The 23,970-nt window shown below is 41.4% G+C and overlaps 1 long non-coding RNA gene across 1 annotated transcript in view; it reads right to left on the bottom strand.

Moving 5' to 3' along the window:
• LOC147598842 (uncharacterized) overlaps positions 1-23,970 on the bottom strand; it is a 139,151-nt gene that overhangs the window by 76,622 nt on the left and 38,559 nt on the right. Inside the window, exon 4 of the long non-coding RNA XR_015260168.1 lies at positions 8,213-8,369. This is a non-coding gene — a long non-coding RNA (uncharacterized LOC147598842). The remainder of the gene's footprint in view (positions 1-8,212; positions 8,370-23,970) is intronic.

Genomic DNA, 23,970 nt, shown 5'->3' with positions numbered 1-23,970 from the left:
ACTTGGGTGAGCGACCTGGTGCCTGAGGAGGAGGCAGGGCTGGACACTGTGCACCCCTGAGCTGGCAGGCTGGGCAGGGCTTACGTGCTCAGTGTGGCACACAGGATTGAAGCTTCTACAGCCAAAAATCAGAGTCTGGTCCCTGGAGTTTACTTGACAGGTATCTCCCAACAGAATATTATCACTGAGGACCAGATTTCACAGTAAGGAAGGAGCCCTGGAAAGTGAACACATACTAACCTAGAGACCTCACCAAAGGTTCTGGTTAAACTCCCCAAAACCTCAAACCACCATCCCCTGCACTGGGGCAGCTGGAGGATGCAAGAGGCTTTCTAAACCCACCAGCCAGACACCAAGGCTGAATTATCAAAAACCCTCAAACAGCCTGTGAAGCCAGTGCATTAAAAAAAAAAAAAAAAAACCAACCCAAAACAAAACACAACCAATAACCAACCGGTAATCTGATTAATGCTGGTGGACCTTTGCAGAGAGCCAGGCCAGATCCTCAATCAGTGAGAATGACGCACCAAGGAACCTGCCGGCCCCCAGCCCCGAGCACGGCTGTCACTCTGCCCACAGTCGCAGCCACAGGCAGACATGCAAGAGCAGTTCAAGGTCTCAGCTAGGCAGACACTTAACACTACCCAGTTTGTTTGCATTTTCTTTTCCTTGAGGATAAAGCAGGGTTTGTTAGCTTATTTTGCAATAACAGAGATTTTTTTATGTCCCAAACAAAAACAAACAAGCAGGAACTAGAGGAAAAAAAAAATCCGGAAACATTCCTCTGCTAAAGAGAGTAACCTTGAGACATCATCTCCCTGATTCCCTTGGGCATAATGCCAGAGCTGGCTGGACCTGGGGGGAAGGAGGCACGGCGGGGAACATCAAGTATTTTCAAGGTTAGAAACCTGTCACTCACGATTTTTTGAGAGAAAATTCTGAAGTATTTTTTGTAAATAAACTAAAGTTTTCGTTTTTATTATTTTTAAAAATATCTTTCACTTTTCTTTTTTTTTTTCCAGTTACAGTAAGGGAGAAAAAAATGATAGAAAATCTGATCAGTGAAACCTTGCTTGACTTTTTCCTTTCTCCATAGTTTTATTAGAAAGAAGCTGAGAACATCTCCTCCATAAACCCTCACTTTTTAAAGCTATTCCAGTCTTCCTGTGAAAGGATGAGGGGAGGAAGTGAGAAAAATCAAGTCCTAGATTTAAGGCAAAAATAAAATTTTTACAAAAATGTTACATACAAATCCTACATGTAAGTCATTAATTTTTAAAATAAAACTCCTTTACTCGACAGCCTTTTTTTATTTATAGGTGTTTGACTACCCGTCTGGTATTCACTGATGTTATGCAAATATAAATTCAACAGTCTGTAATTCCTGAAATTGTGCATTTAGAGCTTCATTTCAGATACATGTTATTCCCTAGTTGCTGTTGTCCCACTGCAAAGATGTCCAGCATCCAACCAGAAAGAAAAGCATCAGAGGTCCCAAGTAATCCAGCTCAGTGCAAGTGTTAAACAGCCTGGCTGAAGGGAGCAGCATCATTACTCACACATCCTACCTGCCAGTTGTTCATGAACCTTAAGCGTGACAGAAAAAAAAGTCAGTCAGATTCAACTCTCTCCTGATCAAAATAATTTGGTGACAACTTATTATTATTACTGTTATCCTACAAAATGGGCTACCCTCCCCCACAGATATTGTCCTTGGTGCACCCCTACACAGCTCTTCCTCTGGTTGGGCTCAGCAATAGCTCTAGCTTTACGTTTTCCTTCTCCACTCATTAATTGAAGTATGTCCATGGATCATTTAAGAGCACATCATCTACATGACATCAGTTGTGGGATTTTTTCTTTTTTTTTTTTTTTTTTTTTTTTTAAGCACCATATTGTGTTTCAGCTGGAAGCACGATACTGACTATGAAAACCAGATGACGTGCCGGCAGGAACTGTGGAGTCTGCGTAACACAGATCAAATTAACCTCCTGAGGTGTCCTCATGGAAAAAAAAAAAAAAAAAAAACAAACCCATAACCATTGCTTCTGCTTAAAGCCTGTGCTTTCCCAAATACAGCTTTAAGATCAGAGAAATGAGAACTACGCAGACACTGCAGGCTACAGGACTGTACACACAGGGCATAGCTGCAGTCTGAGGCTCTCTGCACCACAACCCAGCTTCCCCTCTGAAATGTAAATGTGAAGTCAGTAGGAACCACCCACGTGCACCACATCCACGCGTAGGAGGCCAGGTCAGACAAGATAATGCAAATCTCTTGTCTACTCCAGCTTAACAGGAAAACATCCCAGCTCTAATGTAGGAACAATGTAGTTCCAGAGGGGAAGCCCCCAAACCCAAAGTTATTTTCCTTCCCACAAATGCATAAATATTTTCCTTCAGCAAGGATATGGAGACCATAAAATAACTGGTTACACTGATACGCAGAGGCCAGCAGGCGAGAATCCCCTGGTTACACAGCATTAGCATTACAGAGCTCATAATTAAACTTCAATTCCTTTACAACTTGAGACAAGCTCCAGACAGTGGGCTGAAAATACATTTCAAATAGATCTTCAACATTCAAGACCATCTGTTTCCTTTTTGCATTAAGTATTTTTATTTGCTGCAAGTAATGAGCTTAAATAGATTTTAAAAGTTTTGTTATTAATAAAGGAATGTGAAAAATTTGCAGAAGAGAGAAAGAACCACATTCTGCAGCCTGGGTATTGCTTTGAAGGCTCAATTTTCTTTTATATCCCTAAATCCATATTTAGGTTTCTGACTAAAACAGGTTTCATCTTCAGCACTAAACCACCCTTCGTATAACACTGTTTAGGAGAGGCAGAGAAAAAGAATTTCCACACCTGAATCTTCATTGGGAATATATTGCTTCACAGGCAGAACGGAATTAGGCAGGCTGGAGTTTAGCCAGGACATGAGAGTTAATGGCCCTACTGCTGCCATGGGATACTCAATGAGCGCAAACAACAGAGGATTCCACCACGGGTCTCATTTGAAGCGTGGCACCTCCACCCGCCTCCTGTCCTGCCGCAGCTTCCCCCGAGAAGCACTCCTCCCACGGAGGCAAGGGTTCGCACTGAGGGCGAGCAGAGACAGCGGGGGCTGCTGTCCCTCCCACTTGTTGCTTGTATGCACCCAGGAGCCAGATGATACCATCAATGATGACAGACAGGAATTTAAATGTGATAAATTTCCTATAACATAGACAGTAAGGTCTTACCTAAATTATACCAAGAGGCTATATCATCACTGAACAATCAGCAACAGTTTATACAAGCAGAGCAACCTTCAGTCAGTGCTTTCTTCCTGTACCTATTACTAAAGCTCTGTTTTGGCCAAGACAGATGTATGAAATACATCAATACCAACTGGAAGAAAATGCATTATCTGCGTAATAAAAAAAAAAAAAAAAAAAAAAAAAAAAAGGACCCTTTTCTCCTTGGTTTTCCTTTTGCTCAGAGCAGCACAAAGGATCACAACCCTCCTCCACACTCTTCCCCAAAACCATGATGTACCACTTTCTCTCTCCCACCCACGTGCTGCCATGGTTCAAATTTCTCATCATGAAAGCCTGAGAGGAGGAAAGGCACCAGCACCAACAGAGCCAAGGCAATGCACTGCCAGGAAGGGGGGAATGACTTACCTATAGAGCCGAGTGTCACTAAAGTGACCACTAACATCAGGACTAGAGCACCACAAGCCCCAGTACCTGGTCATTACTCAGCACCTGCAGGGAGCTGAACCCCCCTGAGGGCAGCAACTGAACTGCACCTGAAAATATGCTCATGCTTGGAAGCAAGTAATTCTCCAGCTGCAAAAAAACCAAAATGAGACTCCAGCCTTCCAGAAAGCCAAGTTCATCAACAGATGGGAATTCAAGAGGAACAAAGCTTTCCGAGTCCCACCAGACCATTCCATCTCATGGCCAAGCACCAGACAGCCAAGCAAGCACAGACCAGCAAGCCCCTTCCCAGCTCACCATCAGGCCCACCTCAACCTTCTCTTACTCCTCTTTTCCCTAACACAAAGCTTTTGCCAGAGCAGCCCCCAACTCACTCACCTCTGCCAGTCACAGCCTGTCATGCTTCCAGGGATGGAGATGAACAACCAAACTTCAGGAGCGGTGCTCTCCCCTTTTCTCCGGGAACAGCTTTGCTCCGCACCTCTCAGAGCAGCCATGACCCAGGGGAGGGTGCAGCTCTAATTAGCACCTCCTCCCCACAGCTACCAAGGCCTCACAGGTGCCACATGTGAGATCTGCCCCCCTGCAGGGCCCAGCTGCAGCAGAGCTCCTGCAGCCCTGGCACACCACTTAGGAGTCACCCATTAAGGCTCACTGACCACAAAAGTCCCCGGAGGTACTGGGAGCACTGTGTTTTATTAGCCCCAGAGGGACAGATACTCCATTGCCCCTTACAGCCCCAGGACAAGGGCACCGTCCAGCCTCAGCTCTGCTGCTGTCATGCCCAATGGAAACAATAGCTTTGGGGGGGTGCTACTGCCAATACCTGAACGCTGGGGATAGGAACCAAAATGTAGTGCTGAAGTGTTTAATGCATCTGGCTGGGCCATATCAGCCATTTATTTACCATAGTCAGTCCCTAAATCTGAATTGCATCTGCTGTCTGCATAAACAATGAATAAAGCAATAAATTTGGCAGGGTTATCAAACACTTTCCCTCAGTTTCTCTTGAACCTGTTAAATTCTGCTGTGATTCATCTGCCTGGCCAGGCTGCAGAGAGACACTTCTTGGACAAGGGAGGAGAGGGCGGCTTTATTTCTGTGCAGTGCTCTGGAGCTTCCAAAACGAATTCCCTTTCAGCTGCAATCCTGCTTTCTCCCTCATTTTTACTGAGGCAGGGAGCAACAGAGAGACTCTTTTGAACTGCAGTATCTTACCCTGCTGGAGGTACAGGTCACTGATTTTGAGACAGAAATCTTATACACTTACATTAGGTTTTCTTTTTAATGAAAATCTAAGTCATCAATTGTTCTTCCAAGGTGACACCAGCAGAAGTCACTTGTTATTGTCCTTTCAACGAGAACCATATCTGCTTACCTACGCTACAAGAGGATCACACTGACGTGGCAGCGTTTGGAGATGCCACCACCCTCCATGAAGCAGGACTGATTGTCAGGCTGCTTGCCAAAACAGGCTTTTGGGTGACCACAGCTTTGGAAGAGCCTTGGGCAGCAATATCAGGGAGAGCCTGATAGGTACGGAGCAACAAAAGATAAGACTTGGTAGACATAACACACAAACAGCTTCCAGGTAAACAGAAAAAAAAAAAGTTTTATAAATATAAAGCCAGGTTTATATCTGGAAAAAAAAAATCTCTTCCAGCTTCAATTAGTTGCTGTTTCTTGACTGCACAAATCGCCAAAGCTTTGAGTTTGCTTAACAGCTTTTTCGATCAGAATGACTGCTTTCTATGCCATGCATGTTACCATTTTCTTCAGCCCTTATGCCTTTTTTGGATCTCATCACGCTTATGGCATAGCATATGAACTTCTGCTTTCCCCAGCTGACTTATTTGTTAACACATCCTCTACCTTTGGGATATTTCTGTCCATTTCTCCACTGTTGAAAGAAGTTACCCAACATCGCAGTAAAATCACAGTTAGACTAATCATCAGCTCCATAGCATGGGTTTTTCTTGTTTTATCAACAGAAAAAAAAAAATCAGCAGGTTCAATATGCTATTCCATTACCTATCCAGTCACATTTTTCTATTTCAAAGTAATTTCTATACTTCTTTTACCACAGGCTCTGCCAGTTGTACCCTACACATCATCCTGTCACCTTCACTGTGGCTGCGAGGGGTCTTTTTGTTTTTACTCTAAATTTTGAGAGGCATATTCCTAGAATGTGTGAGACATCAGGACTTGCCTTTTACTCTAGAGCACCACTATTTATATTTTGCCATCCAACTTTTTTATGCAGAGGCACTTGATATGCAACAGTGCACAGGCTGTCAAGGAGACTCTGACCTGGGACAAATCTCCAATCTGTACTTTGGTTTTGGAACCATAAACACAACATGCTGGGAGCTGAGTCCAGCTCTGTCCTCCAAACAAGCATCTCTGTTCTCAATGGCAGATGCAGTCTGATTCACCCGACTGCACTTGTTAATAATACAGAGGTAAGGTGTACTTTATCAATGGATTGTTCTCTTCTAGGAGAATCCAAAACAGATTTAACCATTAGCCAAGCAAATTTGCATTTCACTTATTCAGAAAGGATAAAAACTCCTTTTTTCCTTGTTCTTAGAAACCTTTATAAACTGTTAAAGTTAACTTGGGAGCAGGGTAGGAAATACTTATGCAAAAATCTTAACAAAATTCTCTTGGATCTATTTACAAGACAGAATCTACTTGGCACATATTTTTTAGGAACTCGCTGAGTAAAGCAGTAAATACATAAGCCAAGTTTAAAAAAAAAAAAAAAAAAAAAAAAGCATAGTGCTGCTCCCCACACATCCTACTTAATGGTGCCTTAAATTTAGCTGTGAAATTCTCTAAATCAACCTGAGTAAAATCACATAGTCACTGCACTAATGCCCAGTGCATGGGCTGGGAGAGAGCTGGCATTGCCCCATTGAAAGCTATTGATAGCAATTGTTCCTGCAGGTCTGAGACTCAAAAGTGCTGCAGCTCAAGGCGAGACGTCTGCTTTTCCATCTCCCCACCCAGTTTGCTCCACATTGTCTTCTCTGTGCCTGCGCTACCTGAGCTCACGTTCTCCCAGAACTCCGCACGTGCCATACCTAAGCAGCTTGAATCCAGTTCAGCTTTCAGATGTCTGCAAATCTCAGCTGCCCTGAAAGCAGGCAAAGTAAGGCCCCTTGTAGGAAAGGGCCCATCTCACCCTCCCAAGACACAGATGAGGGCCATATGCAATGTCCTTTCTGAGCATACTTTCAAGACAAAGCCCCACTGGGGTTTCTTCTCCACCACCTAGTGCTAGCCTCAAACGCAAGCAAACAGCATGGACAGCCAAAACGGCCTTGAGTCAGCTCAGCACTGTAGATGAAGCCAGGTAGGCAGGAGGCTGCCTGTCTCCCTTGCCAACTTGCTTTACCTCCAGCCTTGCGCATCCAGGAGCTCTGTCTCAGCCCTCTATCAGGCCAGGCCCCTGTCAGCTCTGTGCTTCTCTCCTTTCTCTCTCCTATCTTCTGGTTGATTTAATCAAGCAGATAGCAACAATTTGCAAGCTATCACAAGAAAAACTCCTTGGTCAGTTTTGGGCAATGTTTTCCATTGTCTCAGGCTGTCCTGCTCCATAAATGATCTTTAATTGCTTCTTCCAGTTGTGAAAGACGGGTGGATACCATGCCCATTAGCCCTGCAACCACAGCTACATCAGACGCATGCTTCATGGAAGCCATTAATATATTTTAAACTAAGTACATTTTTTTTCTACTGACATTTTCTTTAATGTTTTTAAGGTCTAGAACTAACTTCCTTCCTCCTTCAGTGTATATTAGCCTTTCCCTGCCAGATCTTCATCTGGAATAAGTTTGGCCTCCCAGCCCCGATTCATTAAACGATGTGAACATGTGCATTCAGTTAACCAGGCTATTCACATGCTTAATGCTTACAGAGGAAGGCTTGGCTTGTGCAGGCCAAGCAATTGCAGTTGCAATTCAGAGAAGAAAATGTCCAAGTTCAACCTAGTCACCAATGTACCTGTGAAACAAGGTGTCCCCCAAACAAACTTTTCTGAAATCAGAAATACCCAACTTGCCAGGCACTTGTTCAATTACCATCTGATATTGTGGAACATAAACATCACTGAATAACATAATTCCTTCAAACACAGAACAGTAATCTTTCAGTAACAGGAGCATAAATACAGTTCGCCTCAGGGAAGAGATAAATTACATTAATAAAGTGTGGTAGTGTTCTTTAATTAGTTTGATTAGGCATGACAGAAGATGGTATTGTTCAGGAAAGCTCCTTTTCCTGAAGTAAGGAACTGTTGCTGTAGATCCCAGTCTCTGGGTTTTGGTGGGTTTTTTTTGTTTATTTGGTTTTGGTTTTGTTCTTTTTTTTAAACAAGTTAACTAATTGCTAGAATATTGCTTTAAAGAGGATTTAATAAAACAGGCAAACATGGTGTTGTTAGCAGAGGCTGATGCTGCTACACATGTCATTTGGTGTCCATGACCCATTTCCCTCTCGTACCTGGATTCAGTTGTGCTTCTCTGCAATTGGGTCCTACAAATCTTCATGATCTGGGAGGTTTCAACAGCTGCACCCTCCATCCCAAAAACCTCTTCCAGACTTGCAGGGAGACAGATTGTGGCCAGCTGCCCACAGTTCCTCTTTTACACATCCACTTCTAATATACAAACAGAAAAAATTAGAAAATAGTTTAATTACCCATCAAGGTAACTCAAAACCTTCAGAAGACTCTGCCAAGTCACCATGCCAATACCCTGTAAGACACAACTTCAGACATGGCTCCCATCTTCTCTGCTGTATATTACTTATTTATTTAGTAGATTTACTGTGCCATTAGACTCAGCAAGACCTGCTGTGCCGCTCATGCTTTGCAAATGCTTGAAGCTGTGAAGTATCAGGTCTGGAGGATCTGTTTAACAGTGGCCTTGTGGTGCCAGATCTGGCTGCAGAGGCTTTGCTCAGGCCCTGAATCCATTTCTGTTTGGGTCAGATCCCTGCGCCATGCTCCCCACTGTGGCCCTGGACTTCAAAAAACCATGTACAGGTTTCTAATTCACTGATGTACTTGAATAAATTCCAAAATGTGCCTTTAGGTACCCAAATATTCCTCTGTATCTGGCTACAAGGGTACGATACTTGCCTTCAGAAATCCATGCAAATTCTTCCTTTGATTTTGCTGTAAGAAGAATCATGCTCTTTCTGAACTCAGCAGCTAGTTTTCTATTGACATACAGAAGGTATAGATTGTGCCTAAAATTTAAAGATGATCAGTGTATAGTTCCTGAACAGCTCGTGCCTCAAGACAGGAGAGAGTTGGTCCTGCCAGAATACAGAAACCTTGCTGTCATCAAACCCTAGTTTTTTAACTTAGCTCTGCTAAGGTGGATAAAGGGATAAAGTGGTCTTTCCTGCCCACTGATCATACAAATCCAATTTGGAGTCTTGTTTTCTCTACATGACAGTTACCAGAGACAGGCCTGATTAAATATTTCTGTTCTGATCAAGAAGCATCTCACAGGCAATCCTGTGACTGCAAACCAAATCCCTCCCGAGAGCTCAGCCACACACTGTTCCTGATAGGCTGTGCTTAGCTATGCTTCTTCCAAACCTGCGAAACAAAGCTTGATACCAAAGCTTTAGGAGCAGAGACATAGCCACTTTCATACTGTTATTCTCAAGATCCAGCAAAGATTGCCTGCAGTCGAAGGACACTCAAGGTTTTCACAGCTTTCCTGAAGTACATACAGATCAAGCGCTCATCCACTCTTGCACATCTCTCCTGAATGCCTTCCAGTTAAAATGCTGAGTACTTTATTAATGCCCAAACAGCCCAATGTCAAGGCCCCACATGCTGTCTATTTATCAAGCAGCACCAAAGACTGTACTAACAAGTCTGACAATATTGAATTCGATTTACATTTCAAATGCAACCTGTTCCCTACAGGAATGCTCTCTTACAGGTCTTTTCATGGCACGGGTACAATAACTGATCGAACACATTTCTTGAAGCTATGCCAATGGCTATTTATTTGTTGTGTTTGTGACTGCTCAGTAGCAGAGATTATGGCTTCTCTCAGTTGAACACAGAATTAACTCCTGCGAAACCAGTGCAGTTCCCCCAGCGTTACATCTGAAATCAGAATCGGCATTAGCATAGCTGAATAATTACAGTCAAGTATGGCAAAACACATAGGCTTTGCTGTTTTCTCCAAAATGCTGTAGTAGTATAGACCCTTTTGGACCAGTACAATTCAAAGCAGCGTTCCCACTGATGCCAACTGACATCATTGCACTTCATCTGGTCCAGAGCCTGGTGGCTCAAAGGTAACCAGAAGCACCGTGGACTTCCCAGGGTGATCACAAGTTCCAGAGTACATTCTCATTTCTGCCAGTCACCCACTGAGACATGATTACACCCCTGTGTGCTGTCCACAACCAAATGGTCTGAATAAGTCCGACAGTCGTCAGCTCAAATTGCTTCACTTGTCTTTCAGCTCCTCTTATGATATTGTGACATCTTTTCATCTCACTGCGGAACATCTGAAATGCTCCATGACACAGTTATTAGGTGGATTTGAAAGAAAATTCCACTGAAAATTCACCTTTGAAAGAGTTCCTATTGGAAAATTTCAGAGTTCCCAACGGAAACAGGAACAGCAGGAGGAAAGTGGATTTAATGTTTGCTTCAAGTGTTAAATATGCTTTTGATTCTGAGCTAAGTGATGCATTTTCATAAATGGGGACACAATTTAAATTATTTCTTTTTATTCTAAAAGATGTTTGTTTTCCTTTCAAAATATCTCATTTTAGTTGGTTTTTCTAAAACTACATTTTTAGGCACAGAAAAAAATAACAGCCCCCCAAACTCTGTTTAAAAAAAAAAAAAAAATCAACCTAATTGGATTCCTTTCAAGCTGGCAATATTTACGACTTGTATGGAAAGAAAAACCAATAAAGGCACTTTCTGCCTCTCCTTTGATACCCTTTAAAACAATCTGTCCACCAATCCAATTGTTCCATCTGTTTCCAAAACAAAATTGCTTTTTACTACTAGGATATTCTCTATCCAAATGCTGAACAGCTTGTAGCTAAGTATTAATCCATAAAAACCTGAAAACAATATCGTATTAATTCACAAAAATCAATACTCCAGTACACATTTTGGAGCCAATTCATTACAGTTAAGCCCAAATTTATACAATGGTCAATGGAAAACCATCCAAAATGTATCTGTTTACCTATAATGAAACAAACTGGTTGCTAAACTTCATTCTGACAAAAACAAGCTCCATGACAGGACTCTGGTTCAGCGAAAAGGAAAAAGTGATATTACAGCATATCTAATCCTGGTGCAGTAGTTACTTCTTCTTTAACAGACAATAACACAGATATTATTTGGTTTTCTGGCTCCTCTTCCCCTGTGACTAGGATATTTTTAAAAGAGACTAAGCTCTGTTCCTATTCCAGTGACAATTCTTCACGAGGGCTGTCTGTCAATTCAAATATCCTTGAAAAGGATGTGGCATCAGAACAGGCTTAGTTGCATCAGTCGAATACTGAATCCTATATAGAGGCTGATTTTCCCAAGTAAGTCTAGTATCTTCAAAAATACATGAGGGGAAAAAAAAAAATCCCAGCCTGTAGCTCTCATGGTGGTGTTTTTACTAGTCGTCCAAATGCAACAGCCATTGATACCGATGAGAACTCTTCCACTGGTTTCAGTACGTATCTGATCTGAGATCCTAAAACTAAATGAAGCTTGAAATTCCCAGAAATAGAAGTCTATTGTCATTGAGCAAAAACATCTACGTGTACATAGATATGCATGTATATACACACATAGATATATGATAAATTATTATATTTCACTTGTCAATAATGGAAAAAGGTTATATATTTATATTTATGTATATAAGTTTTTTCATTACTGACAACTAAAGTCTCATCATTTTTCACATAGTGACATCAGGCTCTAAGGTCTTCCTTCCCTTTCTCCCTAGTTCACAGAATGAAAGTGGTTCATGAATCATGAAGGTTAAATAAAAATAACTTGCATTACCACTCATGTAAGACATGTGGTTAATTGCTGTCTGCCTTTATTGTTAATTGCTGAACAACAGTGTACTGGCACGCCTACCACAGGCTTCTGAAGATAAACAAACACAGCATATGCCCTAATTGTTTGTGTTCTCTTTACCTCACTTTTTCTTCCAAAACAACATGGGTAAAATGCACAGATTCTGTCCTTTGATCTCCTTTTTCTTACGCTAAACACATTAATTCCTCTGGCTGGTAACTCCTGTGTTACAGCAAGTCAGAGAAAAGTCAGACCAAACAGAAAGACTTCAAAGCAGTTCCAGTAAATTAAGTCATCTGCTCTCCAACATCAAGATATCATCTGTACCCCTTTCCCATACACAAGGTGGGTTAATTCCACTTCTGCTTCCATTGAAAACACCGAGCTGATGTTCCTCCCAACATCAGAGCATGACATGATCACATCAGACATACCCTGCACCAAAACAAATCCAGAGAACAGGAAAAAAAAAAAAAAAAAAAAAAAAAAAAAAGAAAAAATTAACACTCGCCAAAGAGTGGTTTCAGGAGATGGAGTAGTTCCATCATTTGACCAAGCATTTCTTTCAGGTTTAAGTCCCTTGGAAAGGGGAAGTTTTCCAATGAGGAAAGCCGTCACCCTGCTCCACTGTGCTGGTGTTCGCAGCCCTCCCAGGCTCCCCAGGCTCTTGCCAGCCCTTCCCTAGGTTATCTAAGAGATTTCTCATTGCTGTCAAAAAATAAAAGACAGGTCAGTCAGGCCCTCAGGACTAGGATCCCCAACAGCATTTTTTTTTTTCCTGTGACACTGAGCCTGGCTTGCCACGAAGGCAAATCTCCCCTTTTGAAATAATATTCATCGTGCAAGGAATTGTCCTCTAACATGCAGCACTCTAGCCTTCCTGCAAACTGTAAATGCCTCAGTAGCTCAAAGCCCCAGCCTCTGAATATGCAAATACAATTTGATTCACAAGATGAGATGCATTGTCAAAGGATCTCTGAGAAAGAGGAGTGCACAGATTAGACACAATACATTTCTCAGATCAAATCAATGGATTCAGACAGGAAAACAGCCTAAGTATTTGCTGGAATAATACACCATCTGCATGGCATTTCTCTTGAGTTCCCATATCACATTCTTGTTAACTTCCCCATTGCTGTCCCTCACAGATTTTTTTTTTCCTCCCTTTCCCATGACATTAACCAAGTTCTGCTGGAGACCAAGTTTTTCTTCTCCTTGAAGTTAATTTTCTCTCTGTTGAAACAGACTAGCAAGCTATTCTTGGCCATGCCATGTTCCTGACACTCCGGCAGAAAAACCTAGAAGGCAACAACCTTGCCAAAAAAAAAAGAAAAATCAAGTTGGCATGAAAAGGAGATAAAATCAGTAACAGAAGCAATTAAGGAACTGTAGGTGCTACTTAACTGGGAAAGGCTGAAAAAACTAAATCTGTATAACCAGGCTGAATGATAATTAGTTCAGCACATCTACAGGCTATTGAAGCATTAAAGGCCAAATCCTCAAAGATCTGGAAATCAAGAATATTTGAGCACCTGAATCGCTCTGAGAAACCAGGTGAACAGGTTAGAATCTTCTTTTCTCCCCTCAGTCTTTAAGGAAAATTTTAAATTTCAACATCACGTCATTGGAACCAGCAGAGTAAGTAGACCTTTAAATAGCTCCATACTTGTTATGGGAAAAGCAATAGAATTACAGCTGAAGAAATGTGAGAATGTTTAGGTTGATCTATGAAAATGTTGCCAAATAATGGGGTAAAACTGAAAGAAAAAAGTCAAAGTATAAAGTGAGAGTCTCATATTTGTAGACTAATGGCAATAGAGGAAAGAGTAATAGTGGAAAATGAAAGCATCAGCTACTGACGCATTCAAAAGTGGAGCAGCCAAAGAGCGAGTGCTGCCCTAGCAAGTGAATGAATGTTTATATCTAATTCATATTTTGCATTTATTAACTGCTGTATCATTCAGAACAGAGTAACCAGGAAATTAGAAGCTTATCATTTCTTTAGAGACAGGAAAGGATGTAAGGAACTCCTAGAAAGCCAAGAGGTAAGAGCATGCCTATCAACTGTAGAAGGCAAAGATTCAGATTCCCGCTCTGCACCGCACAGAGCCTTGTTGGCTTGCGGGAGAGTTTCACAGATCTCACTTTTCTCATTTTCCTGAGAAAAAAAAAAACTGGACCTTGCAGTCCTCTACAGAACAGAATTCCTGGTTCCTCGCCAGTTCTACCTCGCAGTCTAGCTAACTTGCAAAGCTGACAAGCTTCAATATTTCCACTGCCCAGATGGAGGCACAGAGGAAGGCACACTGATTGACCAAGGTCACCCAGCAGGCCAACAGCAGAGCCAGCAAGAGGTCTCCAGTCTCCAGAGTCCTGCTGTGAGCCATCCTGCCTCTTCTTACTGGCTATTTCCATTCCTGATATCCATCAATCATTAAAATCCAAATAAAACACAGTAAATACTTATTATTAATTTCAAAAAAACATACAGGGCTGTTTTTCCCATTGATTTCTGGTAGATTTTTTCTTGAAATTTGCCAGACTGGTACGAAAACAAATACATATAAATTAGCAATACACGACACGACAAGAATGAGAAAACTCACTCTCTTTAATCATTCCCACAAGCATTTTGTCATTTTTCTGTCAGTTGTGTCGATAGGAAAGGAAATCGCTTAGCAATTTTAATCTCTTTTCCCTGAGCACATTTTGTTCTTAAAGTAAGCTGATATAAAGCTAACATATTGTAAACAGGGGAGGCTGGTGAGAAATAGGGAAGAGTTCTCTTTGTTTCTCTCTATTTCAGAGCGAACAAACATCCATTGGCACTTTTGCAGGCATCTCACTTCTCCCCCAATCTCCTCACCTCCTTAAAATATGCAAAGACATTTTCTCTTTGAACCTTTCCGAGAAGGAAAGTCAATCTCTTGATTAATCCAAAAATTTTCAACAACAGCCACCAGCAGCCTCTGCATGACCTTGATGTCAGGCTCAGAACCGCACAGCTGTACTCTCACGTTTTCAAAACCAGACGATGTCAAAGGCATCTACACACAGCTCGCACCTTTGTTTTCTGGCCCTAACCAAATGAAGAATAGAGGCACAGAAGAAACAAATGGTGGGCTCAAGAGGTGCTGATGCACACCATGGCAATGTCATCCTCCCTGCCCAACTCTGGAGAAATTTATTTGGGTTTCGATTTCTTGTATACTTCCTTGCACATTGCAAAGCAAGCCCCAAGCTTTGCACAGCATATCTAGGGATGTAGCAAAAACAACATTATGAATTTATGACAAAAATGACACAATATGATCCATTGCAATAACATGGATATTACATTGCACAGAAGGAAACAAGAATGTCTGGTAAAATATAAAAGCATACCATTTGTTTGACATTGACTAAGATATCACAAGAAAGGAAGGGATGAGGAACCTTCACCTTGTGCCCCAGAAGTCAGTACAACTCACAGGAGCTGCAGCAGATGTTGACTTGGGCAAGAACTGAACAGTGAAGCATTGATGACTTTTAATTAATTGGGCCCAAAAAGCTAGTGTGGTCTTTCAGATAGAAGTCTAGGTCCATGAGATACGGAATTAATTATTCAGAAAGGGATACTTCCATGTAACATGTCCAAAACACGTTTTATAAACTAGAAAGACAACTAGCTTTTGTGAATGTAGATGTTTAGCCATCCCCCAAGTCAGAGGTATCTAATAAAAATCTGCTCTCATATCAGTTTAGATCACATTTCTTGGCTAGAATCCATTTCCTATGAATATAAAGCATGTGCTTGCGCCTATTGCTTTATCTTTTTCAAGCCTCCCACAGACCTAGTGATTATCCATCTTGCCAATAGTTATTTATTACCTCGCGATTATAGGCAAAGTAGGTAATGACCTATTAAATCACAAACCAACGCTTATTATCACCAAACCCAAACTCCAATTGCTAGAAATTAATCGCTTAATTTCATATGTGGTTAAGAGTTTACCTTTTTTGCAGCTGAGATAATAGATGGCCATTGCAAACATTTTTCCCAGGAAACTGGCTGTTGGAGTAAGTACTCTATAGCTCACGTTTAAACTGTGAACAGAGGAATTGTTTTCTTGATACATATTCCAGGCACAGAACTATGCCCAGGGTAGCAGAAAACAATAGCAAATATATTTTAGATTTTATCTTACAACGTGCTCTAAGAAAGCATTGGCATTTGTCAACATACTACTTTCTCCCGTTGAACAGCTAGATGAGAATTATGCAGGCAGGTACAAGGCAGGGGACACTCACAACCTTCCTACACGCATTTCAAACTCTCTCCCAAAAGCAGGCATGGCTGCCCTGAATGGAGGAGCATATCCAGCAAGGATACAGGCACATTCTTCCACTCACAGCAGGAGAAACAGGGAGGAAAAAAAAAAGGAGTGCTAAACCTTAGCACCATCTTTTCAAGGAAATGCTCCTTTTACCAAACAAGAGTGCCAAGTGCCAGCCTGTATCATCACTTGCACACTTACATTTTTCTGATTCTGGATGAATTATCAGTATTGGCTCTGAAACACTCCCAAAACCATATAGTAGCAGAAACAAGTCCTAGCAAGGAAACAGCAAGAAAGAAACATGATAGATATTTAGATCAGATATAAATCAACTGTATGTATTCTACATGAGATACTATATTCAACTGGTAATGATATAACTACCCAAGAGTCTTTGCTAGTCAGAGGTTAAAAAAAAAAATCTTAATTGGAAAGAATTAAAACTCAAAGCCAAATAATAATTAAAAAAAAAAAGTGTAGTTAAGTTTAACATGCTTGCATTAAAGACTTTTGTGATAAACAACTGCAAGTCTTCTTCCAAGACCTGACTGACTGCCAAAAGGTCGTGTTTATAAAGGTTACAAGCAAATCACTGGCTCAGGTCTCCATCCAGAAACCTGTGAAGCTGAAAAAAAACTCTTTGCAATATTCACTGAGTGACTTTCCCCACTCCCAAATAGCAACCAGTGTAGCAAAAATGTACTTGTTAAGCAAAGTAGCAAAACACCAGTGCAGTAGATAAAGCTGTCATATAATATCTAATACCTAGTTCCTGAGGTATAATTGAAACTATTCCACAGTCTCTCCTCCGGCAAGGTGATTCCTAAGACAGCTGGTTGCTATCTTCCATTTGCAATACCACTGTACTCACAGGTCAGGATTCAGTCAGCAGTTAAGCCTAATTCAAGTCACCACTGTTGTGGCATGAGCTGCACCTCTGCTGCCAGGTGATTCTCTCCCCACCCCACCTGTGCTCAACCTCCCCATGGCAGACTTCCTCCTCTTTACTTTCTTAGCAAAAACACACACGATACTGAGCCTCTGCACAGTGCTCATACACACAGAACGCCCTGCAGTGCTATTTTTTTGCTTTCCAGCCTGAGGAAGCTCTTCCAGAATCTGTTTTGGCCCTTCTCTTTTTCAGGCTCAAACTTTTGCATCCTAATAGAAGCTCTTGCCTGGCTACATTTAGGGAGATGCTAAGCACCCTTGGGCATAATAAATCACGCGCTGCTACAATGGGGAACTTATTATAATATGCCCCCTTTGTAACGGAAATTTCTGTCAAAGAAAAAGTATCAAAAATGTTCATGTTTTGGCCCCTTAGATTTATCTTCCCTTTCCTCCACTAGAGCATTTTGCCTCTTTTGGGATCCTCTTGCCTCTGAAAATCCAGCTCAGGGAAGGGAGGCATGGGGCTTTTTGCTTGAGACTGCAGTGCTCAGGCACATGCAGCCTAAGACAAAAAAAAAAAATAAAAAATAAAAAAAAAGTAATAAAGCATTATTCCCGACCATTTTTGATCTGGTTCTGCCGCTGTGGCAAGAGGAGATCTGAAGTAATTTCTCATGCTCACTAAAAAGGCTGAATCCTCAGCTGATATGAGCATGCGTAGCTCTGCTTTGACTTCAGCACAAGATTTCTGATGAAAAGACGTCTCAATAGTGTTGGAACCCAAAGTCAGGTGTCCTTATGTGACCCCCACATACAGTCATGCGTAGAGAGGAGTAAACAATATATTTTCCTCAAGTATATTACTCATTTATTTTCCAAGAGTAGCCCCTATAGACTATCAATAAAATGGCTTTTTCAGATGCAGTTAATTGTACAATGGAACACAGAGATCCAGCAAATCTCCAAGGTATCAGCAGAAAACAATGATGACAGACCTCAGCCCAAGAAAGCACATAAAACTTGTTAGTTACAGCATGTGGAAAGTCCTGCTGACTTCCTTCTGAAGAGCCCAAAGGGTCTTAGATTCCAGGAAACTATTTGCTATTATGACTTTGCTAACACTGATGTGAAATCAGGGAGCTTTGGGCTTTATCTGTGCAAGACCTAATAGAAAGCTTATCTGTCCTTTCTTTCTAAAGCCAACCAGTTGTTTTTCTTCTCCCCACTATAGGCACTTCCAACAATGAAGACCTAGAAGAAATGTGTTTTGAGAGTTCCCAAAATCCTGCAGCTGAGAGAAAAGTGCAAGCGAATTATTACTGTTTCTGTTTATTTATTTGTCTTGAAATACTGCCCAGAATGTCATACAACACGATAGGATGCAGGATCTCTGCAGAGAATAATTCACAGTCTAAATAAAAAGACCAGCCAAACGTCTCACTGGGTGCTCACATTGTGCCAGCCACTTCTTAGATGCTATCAACCCAGATGCCACAGCCAACTCGCAATAAACACTGATTTTTCCCTTTTCTTTGTCCCCTCCCGCTGCTTTGTGTTAAAGCCCATGCACTGTGAGACACACAGCGGAGACTGGAAAGAAAGTCAGACTGGTGACGCCTAGTTACAGAGGCTTTCCAGCCACGAAGCAGAGGCACTCCTTGAGCAATCCTACATTTGCAGGAGTGTCCTGGCAGTACTTTGCTGCCTTCCTTGGCAAGGAGCTGGAGAATCCTTCTTCCCAGCCAAGGTTACATGGAACCTGCGCTTGCCTTATAGCAAAGAAACATTAAAAGTATATTGTCCATTTTAAATGAGCTATACAACTAACATTCTCTGCACAAAAATAAATAGTCCTTAGCACAGAGGAAAAGAACTTACTAGTTACATAGATACTATTTACAACACTTGAAGGTGAATGTCTTGGTAAATTTTGTCCTCCTACTGAAATAGGACAAATGTGAGTTCAACAAAAGAACTGGAGAAAGTTTACTTCCACTCTGCAAAGCAGTCTCCCTTTTTGCCTGTTGTTGGCTGCAAGTTTTGTTAGGTGATTCATTGGAAAAATTTTTCAATAAAAGTGTTTGCCAGGACAATTTAAATAAAGTATTAGATTTTAACAGTACTCAATCTATCCAACTGAGAAACAATCCACAGAAAATACTGTTCTGCAGAGTCCAAATTCAAAGATATTTTGTCTTACAATTTCTTAAGGAAAATTGTAGATGAATGAAGTAGTCCTTGGGAAAAATCTGTATGAAGCCATAGGAGCTCAAGTCTTTTGAATTGCAATATATATTTGCAGGTCAATGACTCAGAAGTATCCATTAGCTCCGAACATACTTCATAAATTTCTTTAACAGAAAACACATGCTTGGAATGTAATGCATTATGCTAGTGTCTAGTTCTTTCAATTTCAGAAGGAGTTTCTGTAAGTTATACCCTCTCTGGCCTAGGGATCTACACATGCACATGCTCTTTTATACCTAAATGTGCCAGACAGATGACCCAGGTAGTACACTATAGGAGTGCATGCTGCGTCATCACTGGTGAGAAGCAAGTGTCACTGCACCAGTGGCAGGTGATGGCTCTGCTTGCAGTTGCATTTGTTTCTACTACAGTTCCTCCCACCAGACGAGAGCTGGTCTTCAGGATGCAGCCCTATAGCTTTCTTGCACAATGGCCATGTAAGAGGAATCCCATTCTGGTCAGGCACGCAGCTCTTCACGTCTTGCTCTACCACTTACGCTGTCTTTACCAGCTGAGCAGGCTCCAAAGGTGTTATTCTCCTGTGGAATACAGATCTAGTACAGCCAAGCTTTAGGGCAGTCAGGGACCTAGCCAGAGTTTTGGGCTTCTTTTGTAGTGTGTAGGCTCAGGTTTTGAACTGACACACTTTCTGGAGACATCCAAGACAATAGTAAGACCAGAGAGCTGCAAAGAGCTTTGCAATCCCACAGGAGAGAAAGAGATCCTCCAGTTTACCCGTGTCCACGTCTCTGGAGAATCATTTTGGCTACAAAGAGATGGGACTTGCATACAAATTGCTCTTTGCTATTCTTCTTCTGCTAATCCCTGCTGGCTCCTTCAGACCATTCCCGAATCCCCCAGTCAGTTCAGACTATGCTTTGGTTCCCACCAGACGTCCAGCTGCCACCTCCACAAGTTCTTTCCCCACCTCACCCTTTCCTCCCCTGCTGCTCCAAATTGAGCATTTGTACATTGAGAAGGTGGCTCCTCTCTTTGAGACTGGGTTACTTGTTGTGGAGGCCTCTCTGTAAGAGTTCCCACAGTTAAGACATAAATTCTCATAGCCTAATTTCCAGCAGTGCTCATCACCTCCCGTTGGTTTAACAGCTTCAGGGGGAGCTCAGCCATACTCAGTAAATGACTGACTTTCAGAGAGGCTTTACATTTGTTGTTTTGTGGTCCACAATTTGAATCTATAGCCTTTTGAAGGCTCAGAGAGCTAAAGTTCACACTGTCAGACAGGTCCAATTAGCCTGATGCACACCTGCAATTCATTTACAAGTTTGAAGACTGTGCCTGTGTAAATTCTAGGGCAAAACTGAGCTTGGGGTGGGGGAAGAAGTGTCATTGCAGAAAATCATTGTTAGGAAATAGAATTTGCTTGTAACATAAAGGAATCAACCATTCTGAGTGACAGGACAGGGAAATCAAACATCTGTGTGCAGCCAAACCTATCCAGCAAGCAGCTAGGACAGTCCTTACACGCACTCCCAGACCTTTCTTATACATATACATGCACAAAACTACATGGCTGATGCTAAAAACTGGGGCAAACAATGCTATTACTCCACAGTAATGTCCTCTGCAGTGGCCAAGCTCACCTTGTATTTTGCCTACACAACACAGGATTGAGCTGAGCCTACTCCTGACCTCTTTTATCTGCTGGTAGCAAGCATCAAATCGCTTACCTTACAGCAAGGCAGTACTGTAAGTTGGGTAAAAGGAAAACTGAATTAATGGCAAAGTCATGCTTTGTAAATATGGATTGAATTCAGCAAATACTTTAATTAAAGAGGGAGAAACACCGAAAAAGCCTACTGGTCTTACTTTATTTTCAAGATTCATTACTAATATTACATTTCTGATATAATATTTCACAGAAATTTTGTTCAGTTTTTTCAAAGCAAAAATTAAAAGGCTTCAGTCATTTGAAAATAAAATTAGCTATTCATTTCAAGCTGAATAAAACATCTGGGTTGAAGTAATGTTGAGCTTTTCTTTCACAGGACAGACAAACTACCTGCATTTCCCTAAAAAATTCATTTTCTCATTGCTCCCCTCATAAGAAGTGATAGCATGTTAATAGCATTCACTGCCTTTCAAGGAACATCACACCCATACTGGTGTGTTGAGTTTTGAGACCAGAAGTCCAAGTTTTGGTCTGTATTTACAAATGGATGCATAAAAGCCTGTAGGTATATGACAGAAAATGACAGCTACCCTCCGCTCTGCTGCTTCTGGAGAGGCAGGTCCATGTACAGCTTAGATCTACTAATAGCTCTTCTGCAATTTCTCTGAATCAAGTGATTTTGCCAGATCCCTTCATCACCCTACAAAGAATGGATCCTATCATGTTGTCTTACTGGTATTAAAATGTACAGATTATTTTTTCCATTATGAAAAAAAAAAAACAAACAAAACCAAAACATTCTCAGATTCTATCACAGCTGCTACAGTAAGGTTTTTAACCTCCTGCATTAAAGCACTCGAAATATTATTCACATTGTTATGATTTAGCATACCCTGGATACAGGTGCCCACACCATTCTAGGATGGCAGAATGATTGCAGTGTTATGAAGATTAATAGGATTATATTAGTCACCTCTGTGATACCCAGTACTTCTGAAGGAACAGTGCATAAAAACGACAATCAATCCCATTTTTCTAAGTGTAGAAAGGCATACAGGAGCAGAGACAGAGAAGTACTGCCGTATAGGATGGGTACAAGTAAGTGGAATGAAAAGCATGGAGACATCTTGTGATCATTTTAACACCACACAGTTCACTGCTGGGTAGCCCAGAGGGTGGGAGAGGTTCACCCACCTTCCCAGCACTGATTGGCATCAATTTTAGCATTAAAAAGGACTAGAACAGTCACTGGTTTCTTTACCTTGCACATGACAGAATTTCACCTAGTAAATTCTTCACCAGACATGTAACTTCTGAGTGAAGTTGATCTTATTTTTAGAAAAGGCATCCAGTTTTGATTTAGAGACTTCGTGTGACAATGAATCTAGCACAACCCAAGGTAAATTGCTCAAATGATTAATTCCTCTTACAGTAAAAACGTATACCCATTTCTAGGCATAATACACCTATTCCTTCTTCACTGGTTTTCTAGTAACTAGGGGAGATGCTTCTATTGGAGGAATAGGTTTTGAGAAAGAAAACTTTTTCAAGGCATTCAATACTACAGCCTACTCATCAATAGAATGGTAAATGCCTGGTTCCTGCAGCTTTAGTTCCTGCAGAGCTGAATCAGACCTGATGGGCACTTTTTTTGTGAACTGACACTGGTGGGACCACCCTTTGTACATCACAGAGGGAAAAGGGAGAGGATGTGGGGACAGAGCAGCAGGCAGAGCTGCCCAACAAGGGAGCTCAGCACCACAGCTCCCTGGAGAGGGATGTGAGCATGGGACAGTGAACCAGCAAAACCACCTGCCTTGCTTTGGACAGGAGTCCCTGAAGGATTTATCCATAGCATTCCCATTGGCCGCACAGTTCCAGTTTTGCGCCTTGACCAGGAGCAGGTTCAAACACAAACGATAGGAAGAGTGCTCAGGGGGCTGCACAACCTCTTAACCTTGCCTCCATCACAGGATGTAAAACACAAACCTGCACAGTGCTAACGTAAAGGCTACAGCCAAGAAGTCTGCCCCTCTTCTTGCCAGAATCAAGCAAACAGGTCCGACACAAGCCAACAACCTTGCACTACAGAGCATTAAGGATAGATGAAAGCTCAAAACTTTTCCATCTTGACAACAGCAGTGATTTACAACAGCACAAAAGCTCTGTAGAACAACTTAGAGCAAGGCTCCAAGGAGCCAAGATTAGTTACAAGACAGTAGAAAATAGGAGTAATCAATTTTGTTCAGCCTGGACTGAAGTTCTGCACCTTTCCTGATGATCAAAAGAAACACAAAGGTGTTTGAATATAATTTTTTTAGCTATTGAAGAGAAGATGATCCAGAAAGTCATAGGAAAAAAAAAAAAACCACTGCTTGACTTAGGTTTGGCTTTTTGGGATGTATAAACAAAATATAAATAAATAGAGATTGACATAAATGAGGATGCAGTTAAGATTTTTCTATTTCTCCTAGGGCTGCTTTTCTGCCACACTTACTACCGTTAAGTAGGACCTTGCTCCTTAAACAGTTCACTGTGAACAGCAAGATTATTTAGAGAAAAGCACTTTATACGAGAGCATAGATCAGACTACAGGAAAAGAAACAGGCAGGATTTGAATAAAAGGGTGCTTTAGGCAATTGGACTTCAGCTGTGCTGAACTATATCCTTGGTTTCTCACTGTTCAGTGTGTCTTTAGTTGCATAGTGTCTCATTTTATCTTCAGTAGGTGAGCCAGAAACAATGGGAAGAAGCAGACTAAAGGAAACAGTGAGTGATGATGAGGGCTTTGAACAGGAAAGGGTTTGTAGTTTTGTTTTTAAACAAAATGCTTTCACAGGAAGGTTTAACAGAATTTACCTAGGTTGTAATACCCTGCTAGATTAAAGGCTTAGGCACATTTGCAAAATGGAAATGAATCCTGTGTTTAATCATTGTATTATAATATTCATTAATATTGCAACAGCTTTGAATTATACAATTACACAAATATTTTGCATTCTATGATTTGATTCAGTAATCTCAATTATTTTAGATTTTATTAGCTGTTTGCTTCAAATTCATTCAATCAGATACTCATCTGGTTTGCAGC

This window comes from Chlamydotis macqueenii, chromosome 15, assembly GCF_036417535.1.
Source record: "Chlamydotis macqueenii isolate bChlMac1 chromosome 15, bChlMac1.mat, whole genome shotgun sequence".
Taxonomy (NCBI): domain Eukaryota; kingdom Metazoa; phylum Chordata; class Aves; order Otidiformes; family Otididae; genus Chlamydotis; species Chlamydotis macqueenii.
This window is presented reverse-complemented; position numbering and strand designations above follow the sequence as displayed.